Here is a 12,899-nt window from a genome sequence, read left to right as displayed (position 1 = left end):
GTAATTCCAAGTTTCTGCTGGTGTGTCATTTCTAATCCTCCTTCCTTTGATTTTCCTCATTCCATGCATTTGCTGTCTGTGCAATTACGTTGTTGGAGAGGCAGGTGAAATAAGAGCCACCCCATGAGCAATCCCACAATGGTTTGGGTTGGAAAGGACCTTAAAGCTCATCCCATCCCACCCCCTGCCATGGGCAGGGACACTTTACACTATCCCAAGTTGCTCCAAGCCCCATCCAACCTGGCCTTGGGCACTTCCAGGGATCCAGGGGCAGCCACAGCTTCTCTGGGCAACCTGTGCCAGGGCCTCCCCACCCTCACAGGGAAGAGCTTCACCCCTGGGAGGAGCTGCTGGAAGGACCCTCACCTGCTTGGTGACATGTTTCACATTTTCCACACACAGGCACAAAAGGGAACCGGTGCAGCTTGAGAGTCTTTTTTTTTGGTTTTCTCCTTCAAACCCTTTCCAGGCAGATTTTGGGTTGGACTCCTGGCTCACTTCCCCCCCCCCCCCAACTGCAATTAATGCCACAAACATTTCTCGTGGAGCACTAGATGGTGCTGGCAGGAGGGTTATTAAAAAGCAAAGCAAACTCCAAAAATGACTGTAACCTGAAACATGTTTGATCCAAGCTATTTTATATTTGAGAGGATTTGTGCTTCGAACATGGATGAACTTTTAGGTGTGGGTCCAGAATATCTGAAAATGTTGCTCTTCAGGAGCCTGAAATCAATATCAATATTTTTGTTGCTTTCCAAAGCTTGGAGAGTCCTGGGCTACCCCAGGCTGGGCTGTGAAGGTGGCTCAGAGTCACCCAGTCCATCACCTCAAAGTAGAAGCAGAGTATCACCATGAACCCTCCAGCCTTGCTTGCCCAGGCCTCCTTTGCTCTACAATCAAACACCCAGAAGGGCAAAACCCCTCCCTAAAGGATGTTATTTACAACATGGACCAGAATTATTGGGTGAATTGGCCTCTGAGAGCCCATCAGCCAAGTCCAGTGAGGGACAAGAGGCTCTGGGCTCCAGCACTGGTGGACAACTTCTTTTGTTTTGACTTGTTTTAGTGATGTAAATGGAGCTGAAGAGCAGATTTATTAGGAATTCGGTTACTCAATGTTTGTTTACTGTGCTCAAATGAGCCAGTTCTTGTGCTCATTGAGATGTTATGCATAAGTAATTGATGGATACATATGCATGGAGCTGCTTTTAAATGCAAGGTCGTTTGGTGCCAGGAACTGGGAGAGAAAGCCAGCCCAGAAAGTGTTTTGGGGGGTTGCTTTGATTTCACAGGTCGATGCTGAGCCTCTGGGAGGGGTAATTGGGCATTGTGGACTCTCCTGGTGGCCACCAGCTCTCATCCAAGGTGTGATCTGCTGACTCCAGGTTGTCTGAGCAGGATCCAGGTGCAGCCCTGATCCTGCATTACATCAGGATTCAGAGGATGCTCTTAATTGAGGCAGGGAAGATGCTCTGCTAAGGCCATTGTGGGCTGGGCTGCTGGCTCAGAGAAAAAGATCACATAGAAACACCTCTGTAAGGTCCACAGAGCTCCTTCTGTCCAGAGAACTTGGATCAAAGGCTGGAATGGAGCTTGAGGGAAGAGGAGCTGGAAGGGGCAGATGAACAGTGTGAGGGTGGAACAGCCCTGACCTCGGGAAGGCAAATGCAGGTAGAGCAGGTAGAGACACTGTGCCTTGGGACATCGCTTTGCTGCTCAGAAATCACACAAAATGCACATTTTCCTTCGATTTCCCTTCATTCCTGTAAAGAAAAACTGGCCAAGAGAGGCTGATATTTGGGTAATCACTGTGTTTGTTTATAGAGAGAGAATAGGGGAAAAAATCCAAAATGCATCCCATCAAACCTGGGGTTTTTTCCCCACTTTGAGCAGAAAACTGGTTTTATTTCAGGTTTCAAACCCATAACATCAGCAAAGTGCTCAGGTGTGTCCTTCAGCTGCCCTGGTGTATTTGGAAGTGGCATCATCCCGAGTCTGCAATTCCCCCCAAGCTCTGAATTTGGAGGCAGCTCAGGGCCTGCAGTCACAAAGCCTGGAAAGGAGCAGGGAGCTGACTGATTTAAAGGTTCACTCACGAAGTTAATTTAACATTTTTTTTAGGGCTGTCTGAAGTTCCGAGAAGTGTTTTGGGGAACAGTCAGTGCTGGGCTGAGCAGGACTGACCACATGAGCCCCAGCCCCTGATCAGATGAACACTTGGATGCTCGTGAGAGCTCAGGCATGTGCTTTGGAATTAATTTTCCATGAATCCATGTGGCTTTGAAATTCATTCTCTAGAAACTGTTCCTGCTGGTAAAACCTGATCCCGAGGAGGTCTCTGGGAGCTGAGAGCAGGGGGCTGGGAGCAGAGTGAGGGGGAATTCTCTTGGAAATCCAGACTGATAGCAAAGGAATTCTATTGCCTGGCTCCCTTTGGATGGGTGCTGGCTGTACATCCAGGGCAAAGCATCTCAGAGCCAAAGCACTTTAGTTCTGCTCCCCTTTGCTCTGGACAGGTATTGACTCAGGTGTGATTGGGACACAGGAGTCTCACACTGAGCCCTGGATCCAATTCATGCACGTGAAATCTGGAATTTGTAGAATTAATATGAGGGGGGAAAAAAAAAAAGAACCTGGTGCTCACCTGTTAATTTGTTTTTTCACACTATTAAAAATTAATTTTAGAAGGGCTGTGTAAAAATTAATTTTAGAAGGACTGTGTAATATATGAGCCAGAGTTTATTGGCTGGCAGCTCTACAGAGAGATTTCATTGCCAGAGCTGACTAATGCCATTCCTGGCAGTGAGATAACAGGATGGGGAAGGTGTTGAACCAGAGGTGTGCAGGCACCAGGTGGGTTTTTGAGCCGTCCATCCTCTGCCTGAGCAAGGATATTCTTCTCCCCCTTCCCTGCTGCGAGCTTGTAGGTGTCTCTGCTTCCCTCTGAAACGAGGGCTGGGGCTGCCGTGGGCTCTGGCTCTGGGATAAGCCCGAATATTGATGAAATCCCGCATTTCTCAATGACCTGTGCCATCTAGCGGCAAAGGAGAGCTGGAGCCGAGGAGAAGCTGGGTTTGTGTCCTCTCAGCATCCCAGCACCTCTCAGATCTGCTTTGGACGTGTGTTGAAATAGGAGGTTGGAATAGAGGTTAAAATTTTAAATTTTCACCCCGTATTACAGCCCAGATTTTGTGTGTAACTGCCCTGGGCAACCACAGGGATTTCTCCAGCTGGATTTCCCAGGCTGCAGCTTGGTAGGGAGGGGAGATGGTGTGACCTGGAGCTTGCAGCAGGTGACAAAGGAGGGTCCCTGGCACTGGGCAGGTCTCTGGAGCTGTAGGTGAAGCTGCTCAAGGCAGGAATCACTTGTGGTGTGAGCACATCCAGCCTGGATGCAGGAGGTCCAAGAGTTTTGGCAATTTTTGAACTCAACTTTTCTTGGAAGTACTGGACATTGTGCAGCATCTGCTGGAACACCAGTCGGTTTTGAAATCTAATTTAAACTTTAAAACAAAAGCTTGGATGTCCTCACTGTTGCAACAGGGCACTTGGTGCTGCATGATAGGGCTGGCAGAAGAGAAAACCTCCTTTGTTTTTCCCTTGCTTTTCTGGAGGGAGATACTCCAACTTGCCTGACCACAGGGATGGGATGGAGCTCCTGAGCTGGACCAGACCCCTACAAACCCTGACCCCACCTGGAGAGGTGCAGGCAAGGCCCTGAGATTGTCAGCAGCCTGCAGGGCAGATGATGTCCAAAAATTCCCAGTTTAACCCTTTTTCTGGTATCCTCTTAGATATGACATTATCTCTTTGATACAGAGCAGTCAGGCTCATTTTTGAGCAGCTCAGGTGTGTGACCAGCCAGGGGCTGCCTTTCAAACTGAAACACAAGGCTAAAACAGGTTGCTGAGCCTATAACCCAAAAAAGAACCTGGAACAAACCATCCCATTAAGCCGGGTATTTACACTGCTATTTCCAAACTAATGCTCTCTGCTATTTACCGAGCCTAAACCACAATATTTTACCAAGTGCTCCAGAATCCAAGACGCATTTTTGCAACTCCAAGTCAGTGGAAACTTAGCAGTTTATTTTTCCCTTTGGAAAGCAACCAGTTCCTATTTTTATCCCGGTTAAAGCCCACAGCGTCACCCATCAGACTCCTGCAAGCAAACACTTCTTCCACCCTCTTTGCACCAAAACCTGCCAGGCTTCCCCCAAAATCAAACAGTGACCCCGATTCACTGCCCCGAAATAGAAATGGAAAGGGCCGTGGCAGGAGTACAGAGATCTGTCAGTAAAGAAAACCAGGCAAACTATTAAAGTACATTTAATCTTGGGTCGCTGGATATAAACTGATCTTTCTTAGAGGGCTGGATGAAAGAGGCTGGATTATCCCGTGTCTGACTGCTCCATTGTTTCTGTACCTTCCTCGGAAGCATCCGGCGCTGGCCGCTCTCGGAGACAGGATGCTGGACCAGCTAGAGAGAGGCTTTCATCTCCCACAGCACTTTTTGGTGCTCCTATAAACGGGCCCAGTCTGTAAAATAGATTGAAAAACATTTTTATAGGAGCTGGTTTTTCTGTCCTCCCTCCTCAAAGGATTCCTTCAAGCCCATCAGCAGTTTTTCTTCAAAGGCTTTCTTCCGCTTTTAACCCCTTGGCTGCCCGAGGGAACATCCTGTGCCCCTTCCCAGGCACAACAGCCTTCTGTGGCTTAAAAGCAAAGTTTGTGCTAAGACTGAACTGCCCAAAAATAGGACCTTAGGTGGGATAAAATGTGAACTGGTGCCTGGTGCCACCCCTCTCCTACCAGACCTGTGGGAGGTGAGCCTTGTCCTCGTTTTCTGGCCAAAAAGATATTGCTCCAAATCAAGCTCCTGGTCCTACTGGTGCTACCAGAGAGCTGGGCTGGTGGTGTGGAGTCAGAATCCCATCCATAGGAGTTTTTGTTGTCCAAATGTTATAGAGAAGAACATGATGTAGAAGTTAATTAAAGTTATTGAAAAGAGAGATTTCCGGCCAAAGAGTCTTGCTCTAATCACAGTCCCAAGTGATGAAGCTGTTACAAGCCTTCAGCCTTGCAAGTGCTAATTAGCAATAACATGAGTGGGTCCAGGTTATTATTTCTTTATCTGTCAGGGAACAGTCCTGTCCTAACTGTGCATATCCAGTGGGATATGATGATGTATTTGCCCTGATGTTCTGTGGATGACAGGAAAGCCTCCAGCTCAGCCCCACTGCTTTTAACTCCTGATTCAGCCAGTGCTGAAAAAGCCATTGCTTTTTCTGAAGTATATTCATGGCTTAGGAGCACCTGTCCCTTTGGTTTTGGCACAAACATCCCAGTCCAGTGGCCACTCAGCTCCAGTCCCACTGTTCCACAGCCCAGTGCAACTCATGAGCAGGTGAAAACAGTAATGTGGGGGTTTTCCTTTAAGCCCTTTATCCCAAGGAAATGGAGAATTTGTGGTCACACGTGCTGGTAAAGCCTTCCCTGGTGACTTCTGAGCATTCAGCAGCCTGTGTTCATGGTTCAGAGTCAGGATCCTGTGCTTCCATCCTGCTTCACTCAGCAACACATCCCTTCTGCAAATCCTTTGGAAAAGCTTCACGTGGCTGCATTTGGATGTTTTGGTGTCTTGTGTTTGAGTTTCCAGCTGTGGACAAGCTGCCATCCTCTTGTGATCCCTCACGAAATCCAGGGACAAGGCAGTGCTGGTGTTTAATGGGCGATGGGGAGTGAATCCCACATTTGTTCCCGTGGAGCTGCAGATCAGGTCACAGCACAAGCTGTGCCAAGCTCTTGGAAATACAAGAAGCTGTTGGACTCGAAAGCCAAACTGAGAAACATGCAAATTCTCATTTTTTTGCTACCTTGACAGTCTCTCGGTGTGGCAGGTGAGGGGTGAGAACAGCTCCAGGAGAGCTGGAAGAACCTCCCCTCAGCCCCGGGGGTCTGTGAGCTGGGCTGTCAGGATCTCAGTGACATGTGATGGCAGTGCCTGGGATTGCTCCCGGTTTGCAGCCAAGGGGAAAAAGGAGCACGAAGTTTATTTCAGCCCCAGTGCTGCCAGGGAGTCTCCAGGTATGGGTTATAAGGGGAAACACTGAGGCAGTGCAGCTGGAAGGTGAGAGCCAGGGAGGCATCCAAAGCATGCTCTGGGAGCCAAGTCTGGGGGTTCAGAGCCTTGGGGAGCCCTGCAAGCCAAGATCCAACCAGAGGCTTGTTTGCTTAATGGACCTTTCAAGCTGAAACAAAAAAAAAGCATGAAACCAGTGAGTGAAGCCCCTCTTGCTGGGGGTCTGCTGAGCCCCAGCTCTCCTGGATGTTCCCCAGACTTAGAGAGCAGGGGCCAAGCACATACCTTTATAGTGACATGTATTTAAGGAAAAGCAGCTCTGAGCCTGTTGACTTGCCTTTGGGAGGTGCCTTGATGCCATCTGGAATCTTGGTGCTGCCTGTGGTCTGTCCTGGGGGATACTGAGCACCAGGCAGTCCTTGATGTGGGGCTGTAAACATGTGGGGGGGATAAAGAAGGGGGGCTGTGTGTGAGCAGCGGGTTTGGGAGCTCTCATGTGCTCCTGGAGCAAGAAAGATTTCTGTAAACAAGTGCAAAGTCCTTGGTGGTCCTCAGAGTCATGGGGGTGGTGGCTGGGACAAGGCACCAGGCCTTGTGATCCTGCTCTGCACCTGTAAAATGGATGCTCAAAGCTCTGGACTTAAACCTTGCACAACTTTGCTTCACTCTTCCCTTAAGCAGAATTTGTCCATGTGTGCTCCTGACCCTTCACACCAAACAGAAGGGAAGCTCACGACTGAAGAGGGGATTTAGGACAAAAGGAAGTGGCCTCAAGTTGTGCCTGGGGACTTTAGGTTGGATATGAGGGAAAATTTCTTCCCCAAAAGGGTTGTCCAGCACTAGAACAGGATGTCCAGGGCAGCGGTGGAGTCACCAACCCTGGAGGGATTTAAAAGACTGGTAGATGTACACTTGGGGACATGGGTTAGTGGTGGCCTTGGCAGTGCTGGAGAATGGTGTCGATGGTCTTAGAGGGCTTTTCCTACCTAAATGATTCCATGGTTCTGTGATTTATATGGGTAATGCAGTTGCCTCTGGGTGATATCACCCCAAAACCTACAGGAGGTCACAAAATGACTAAGAAGGGTTTCCCTGAGGTTGCCTTTTCCATACACACTGGTGTGGGTGGATGTGAGACCATTCTACTCTTCTGCAGAAGAGTTTCAACCCCTTTTGGTTACAGTAGGTTTACTTTGCCCCAGGTGGCTCTCACAGGCTGGTTCCATCACCAGGGTTTTTTGATTCAAAGGATTCCACTGCTGTGGCCGTGGTATAACTCATGTTATAGCATGGAGTGACAGCACACAGGGAACAGCTTCCCACTGCCAGAGGGCAGGGACAGATGGGAGATCAGGAATAAACTCTTCCCTGTGAGGGTGGGGAGGCCCTGGCACAGGTTGCTCAGAGAAGCTGTGGCTGCCCCTGGATCCCTGGAAGTGTCCAAGGCCATGTTGGACAGGGCTTGGAGCAACCTGAGCTAGTGGAAGGTGTCCCTGCCCATGGCAGGGGCTGGAGCTGGATGAGCTTTAAGGTCCCTTCCAACCCATACCATTCTGTGATTTTATGTTTTGTAGGTCTTTTCCAACCTTCTGTGATTGATTTTTTTTTTTCCCCCTCTGTGGATGTATTTGTATGGGAATCCTGACTCTACAGACAGTGTTGGTGGTTGGGAGGACTCACTGACAACTCTGGTGGGACATGCCCAGGGTTTTGCTGCAATGACTGATGGCAGAGCCACCAGAGCCTCCAAACAGCCCCCATGGAGGTGACACCCCCATGACCACAGAACACCAGCGCCCTCAGGAAAACTCCACGGCAGCGAGGGGTCCTGCATGAGGGGGAGTTAATACCTGAACCTGATTGTTATCTTTGCTTCCTGGGTTGCAGATAAGGTCTCTCCAGGGCATATAGAATTTGAGCCTGTGGTCTCTGGAGCTATAAATGTAACACCGCTGTGTTTTCATTAAGTCTGAGGACAAATACGTTGAGCGAAACCTTATCTCTTACATTACCCTAATGGCTTCAGTGATGTGAAGTCTGGAGGCTTAAAGGAGTGTGCACCAAGGGTGACCCAGCAGCAACCAGGGTTCTCTGCAGCTCAGATGCATCGTGGCAGACGTGTGTGACAGCACACGGGGCAGTGACAAACATCCGAGTGCCACCTTCACACAAAACACAAGCAAACCACGTGCTTTGTGTGCGTCGGGCACTTTGCAGCCCACCACAGTTAGGGCAGGTGTTCATTTCTTGAACCACATGACACGTGGGGATTTATCTGTTTCCATGAACTGCTGTTGAACCACAAGTTCCCAAAGGGTCTGGCTCTTGTCATGCCTCAGAGAGAAATATTTTGGGGTTTCCAACTGTAGCTGCTCCTCTCCCGAGGCTCAGGGTCACGGATGGCTCCAGTTGCATCCCACTGTAAGAACAAGGATGTCTAAGCCTTGCAGGACCTGTCTGGGATCCCTGGGGATCCACAGCTTTACCACAGCCTGGATTGCAACCCTAATCCCTTGGCACATGCTGAATAAATTTCAGTTGATTCTCAGTCCTATCCTTTAGCAGCGACCAAGCCCCAAATGCACAGAGTACATTTTTGGGGGGCCACTTCCCTGTGTGTCTTGAGAGCCAAGGGCAGGGAATTTTTATTCTACAGGAATATTGTTCTGTGCACAAGGACATGTAGGGAGAGGCTGATGGGGAATGGCTTCACACTTACAGGGGCAGGGTTAGGTGGGATATTGGGAAGAAATTCTTCCCTGTGAGGATGGGAAGGCTCTGGCACAGGTTGCCCAGAGAAGCTGTGGCTACCCCATCCTTGGAAGTGTCCAAGGGCAGGTTGGACCTGCCTAGTTCTAGTGGAAGGTGTCCCTGCCCATGGCAGGGGGTTGGAATGAGATGAGCTTTGAGGTCTCTTCCAACCCAAACCATTCTAGGATTCCATGATTCTAAGAAACAAAAAAAAGGGGGAGGGTAGAAGTATTTCAAGTCCTTCCTCCTTCCAGTTTAATAATTTTTTTCAGTGCCTTCTCTTGGTATCTCAGGTATTTCCCTGCTCAGCTGCTCTCAGTGAACATGCACAGAAAAACCTAAAACCTCAGTGGCTTTTAGTCAGGAAAAAGCCCTGCTAATTACTCCATCACATTAGGAAAAAAACCCAAAACAACCCAACTGAGAAGTGATAAATTAATCATTAGCTTGAAAAGAAAGAGCTGTGTATATCCCACACATTTCCATACAGGTGGGAAACACCTTTTTTTTGTTGTTTGTTTTTTTTTTTTTTCCCATCTGGCTGGATAAACTGTTACTGGAGCAGCCCAGCAATTCAAACACGCCCTGAGCCGCACAAACAAAGGCCATTTCTCAGAGATATAAAGTACACACGAGGGCAGGGGGATACCAGGGGATTAGGCCGTGGCGGAGGGAGGCGGCTGCGACAACAAAGAGCAAATTCACGGCCGGGGTCCTGCCCCGTATGAGGTCATTTTCTGTCGGAGTTGGGCTCATTAGTCCAGCCAGCTTGTTGATCCAGCCCGAAGTGTGGGTGACGAGTGTGACTGGGTTTGCTGATCAGGCCTGCCCGACACGCGGGGCTGCAGCATTGTCTGTCCCTGGGAACGGGGCCGTTAATGACACCAAGCGCCCCGGCCGCGTGTCCAGGCCGCGCGTCCCGCGGGGTCAGGCCTGTCCCAGAACCGTCAGGGCCTGACAGCCCAGCGTTTAAACAACGGGAGAGTGGTTTGTTTGGGACAATGGGGGAGAGGGCTGGGTCACGGGACTTCATTAGGTACCTTTCTCCAGCCAAGCCCCCCGACCAGGGCCACCTCTGTGGTCCTTCACATCACTCTCAAGCACAAGTCCTATGAGGAGACGCAGAGGGAGCTGGGGCTGTTCAGCCTGGAGAAGAGGAGGCTCAGGGGAGACCTCCTCACTCTCTACAACTCCCTGACAGGAGGGGGGAGCCAGGGGGGGGTTGGTCTCTTTTCCCAGGCAACCATCAGCAAGACAAGAGGGCTGGGTCTTCAGCTGTGCCAGGGGAGGTTTAGGTTGGATATTAGAAAGAATTTCTTTCCAGAGAGGGTAATCAGCCATTGGAATGGGCTGCCCAGGGAAGTGGTGGATTCTCCATCCCTGGAGGTTTTTAAGATGAGACTGGTGTGGCATCAGTGCCATGGGCTGGGAACCACGGCGGGGTTGGATCAAGGGTTGGACTTGATGATCTTGAAGGTCCCTTCCAACCCAACTGATTCTATGATTCTCCTTGCAGAGTGATGGAATGGTTTGGGTTGGAAAGGACCTTTGGAGGTTGTCTAGCCCAACCCCCATGCAATGAGCAGGGACATCTTCAACAAGACCAGGTTGCGCCAAGCCCCATCCAACCTGACCTTGAATATTTCCAGGGATGGAGCATCCACCACCTCTCTGAGCAACCTGTGCCAGTATTTTACCACCTTTGTTGTAAAAAAATTCCTCTGGAGCAATCCCAGGCTGTGTTTCTCCACAGGGCTTTGGGATGTGGGAGCTCCAGATGAACTAAGCATCACCACGCTGCCTTTTCCCCTGGTGTAAATACCCCAGCCCAGTTACAAACTCTTCCTTTTGCTTTATTTTGTTAAACATCATGAGGATAAGCATTACATCTTTTCTTGCCACTGTTGCTGCATCTCTAACCCAAGCACTTGAGGTGGCTTTTGGGTGGCAACAGAAATTGTTTAATTCAGGTATTCCATCTCAGAGGCCACTGAATGTGCCATTATTGCTTCTCAGTTGAGTTTGGGGCTTGAAGAGTCAAATACTTAGGTCTTGTTTTCCAATATCCCTTGAAATACTCAACACACTGAAAATTGTTATGTGCTCATTGCAAAAGTGCTTGACCATGTGGTTATAGGAGGGAGTCACTAAAATGCTTTTTTCTAATCTTTTAAAAAGAAAATTATTGCTTAAATCTGACTCTTTTATTAGGAATTAGGGGCTAAATCCCTTAGACCATAAGTGCTCATTTTTTTCTTTTTTTTTTAAACTCGTGCTGCGTAACCAGTAAATTACATAATTAGTGGTAAATTATTTCAAGCAGTGATTCCTAAACTCAGGACAAGAAGTGGACCTTTCATTTCCCTGAGTGGGAACAGATGATGAAGCTTCTGATCTGGGAGGTTTCCATCCCAGCTGAGAGTTTGGACAATGCTGAGGAAGGAATGGATGTGGGAAAAGCCTGGTCCCAGGCAGGTGCCAGTGTGGTACAGCTGAGTGGATGCAGGAATGCTGGACTCCATGAGGATGCTCCAACTCCTTCAGCTCAGCAGCTCCCAGAGGTTTTTCCTCTTCCATTCTGGTTGAGACAGATATAAAGTCTTTGGATTTAAAGGTGGGCTTTAGCCAAAACCCAAGTCTTGATGTCCAGGGATGGCTGGAGGGTGGAGTGTCTGCTTGGGTTGGTCTGAGTATCCCCCTGGCAGTGGTGGGTCACAGCACCCAGCCACTACCACAGCATTTTGGAGGTGAAATATTAGTTTTCCACTCGTTGGTCTGGATTCTGTTTCCACCCTGAGAGCTGGCAGAGCTTCCCAAAGTGCCCGACTCCCTTCGAAACCCCTGTAACAGTGGCGCTGATGCAGCTGGAGGGAGGATATTCCAAGCCCAGATTTTCCTGCTGCTCTGGCAGGGCAGCATGAGGAAATGACAGGCTGCGGTGCACGAATAGCACTGGGAAAAGGCTCCACTTCATTTTACTCCAACCAGAAAGTTTGTTCACCCAGAAGCCCTTTTGGGGGAGCTACTTATTTTCTAATCTTGTGGTAATAATGGAGTGATACAGAAGTCTGGGGATAATGAAGACAAACTGATTTCCTAATGCACCGAGCACAAAATAGAAGCAGGGAAGGATTTCAGCAACGAGACAGAAAAAGAGTTTATTTTAAATAAAGATTACAAAAATAACCTACTGTCAAAGATGATGTGAAAAACCATTAAATAGCAATTTAACGTAATTATAATCGCGGGTGAGCTAAGGGCTATCTTACACAATTCCAATCAATCTTGCTGTCTGGCTGTGTTATCCTGAGCCCTCAGTCCTGACTCCAGCATTCCCCCTGCAGAAGGGCTCTGTTTAGGAAGCAATTCCATGACAGCCAAAGCCACTGGGACCAAGGGATGTCCCCTGCCTTCCGCAGCCGTGCCAGCCCTTTGCCGGAGTCAAAGCCGGAGCGTGGCACCACCCAGGGATCTCACCAAACGAGGAGCAGATGGCACCATCATGCTTGGCTGTGCTGGAATTTTATGAGCATGGTGGATTCTTATTTACTAAGCTGGCAGAACTCTGCATGTCCCTGCCCTTTCCCAAGAAGGGCATCGATCAGCCGGACCGCGCCGTGCTCATCCCACAAAGTGCTTCTGCTCCCAGGAAATCATGTGCAAGAGAGAAAAGGGCACTGGGAGAACCTTCAAGCTGGGAATCAAATGTCTGTGCAGGTGCCCGTAGGTGTTGGTGGGATCCTGCCCACTGGGTCATGGTGGCCTTGGCCGGGACCCGGAGCAGGGTTGGGATGTCTCGTGTCTCCCCCCAGCATTTTGGTCTGAAACAAAGGCTCGTCTGTCAGCCAGGGATGAAGAACCCAAGAAAAATTAATAAAACTAATCCTAGTAATCTAATTTAGTGCTGGTTCGAAGGATTCTCTAGTCATGGGAGGTTAATCAGAGACTAATTGATAGGGTTTGGGAGTTGCCCTTCCTTGCAGTTTTGGCAGTGCTGGACCAAAATATCACAGTGGGGAGGTGATGGCACCATCCTGCCCCAGCTGGCACGATTTATATACCAGCAA

This window comes from Chiroxiphia lanceolata, chromosome 12, assembly GCF_009829145.1.
Source record: "Chiroxiphia lanceolata isolate bChiLan1 chromosome 12, bChiLan1.pri, whole genome shotgun sequence".
Lineage (NCBI taxonomy): Eukaryota > Metazoa > Chordata > Aves > Passeriformes > Pipridae > Chiroxiphia > Chiroxiphia lanceolata.
This window is presented reverse-complemented; position numbering follows the sequence as displayed.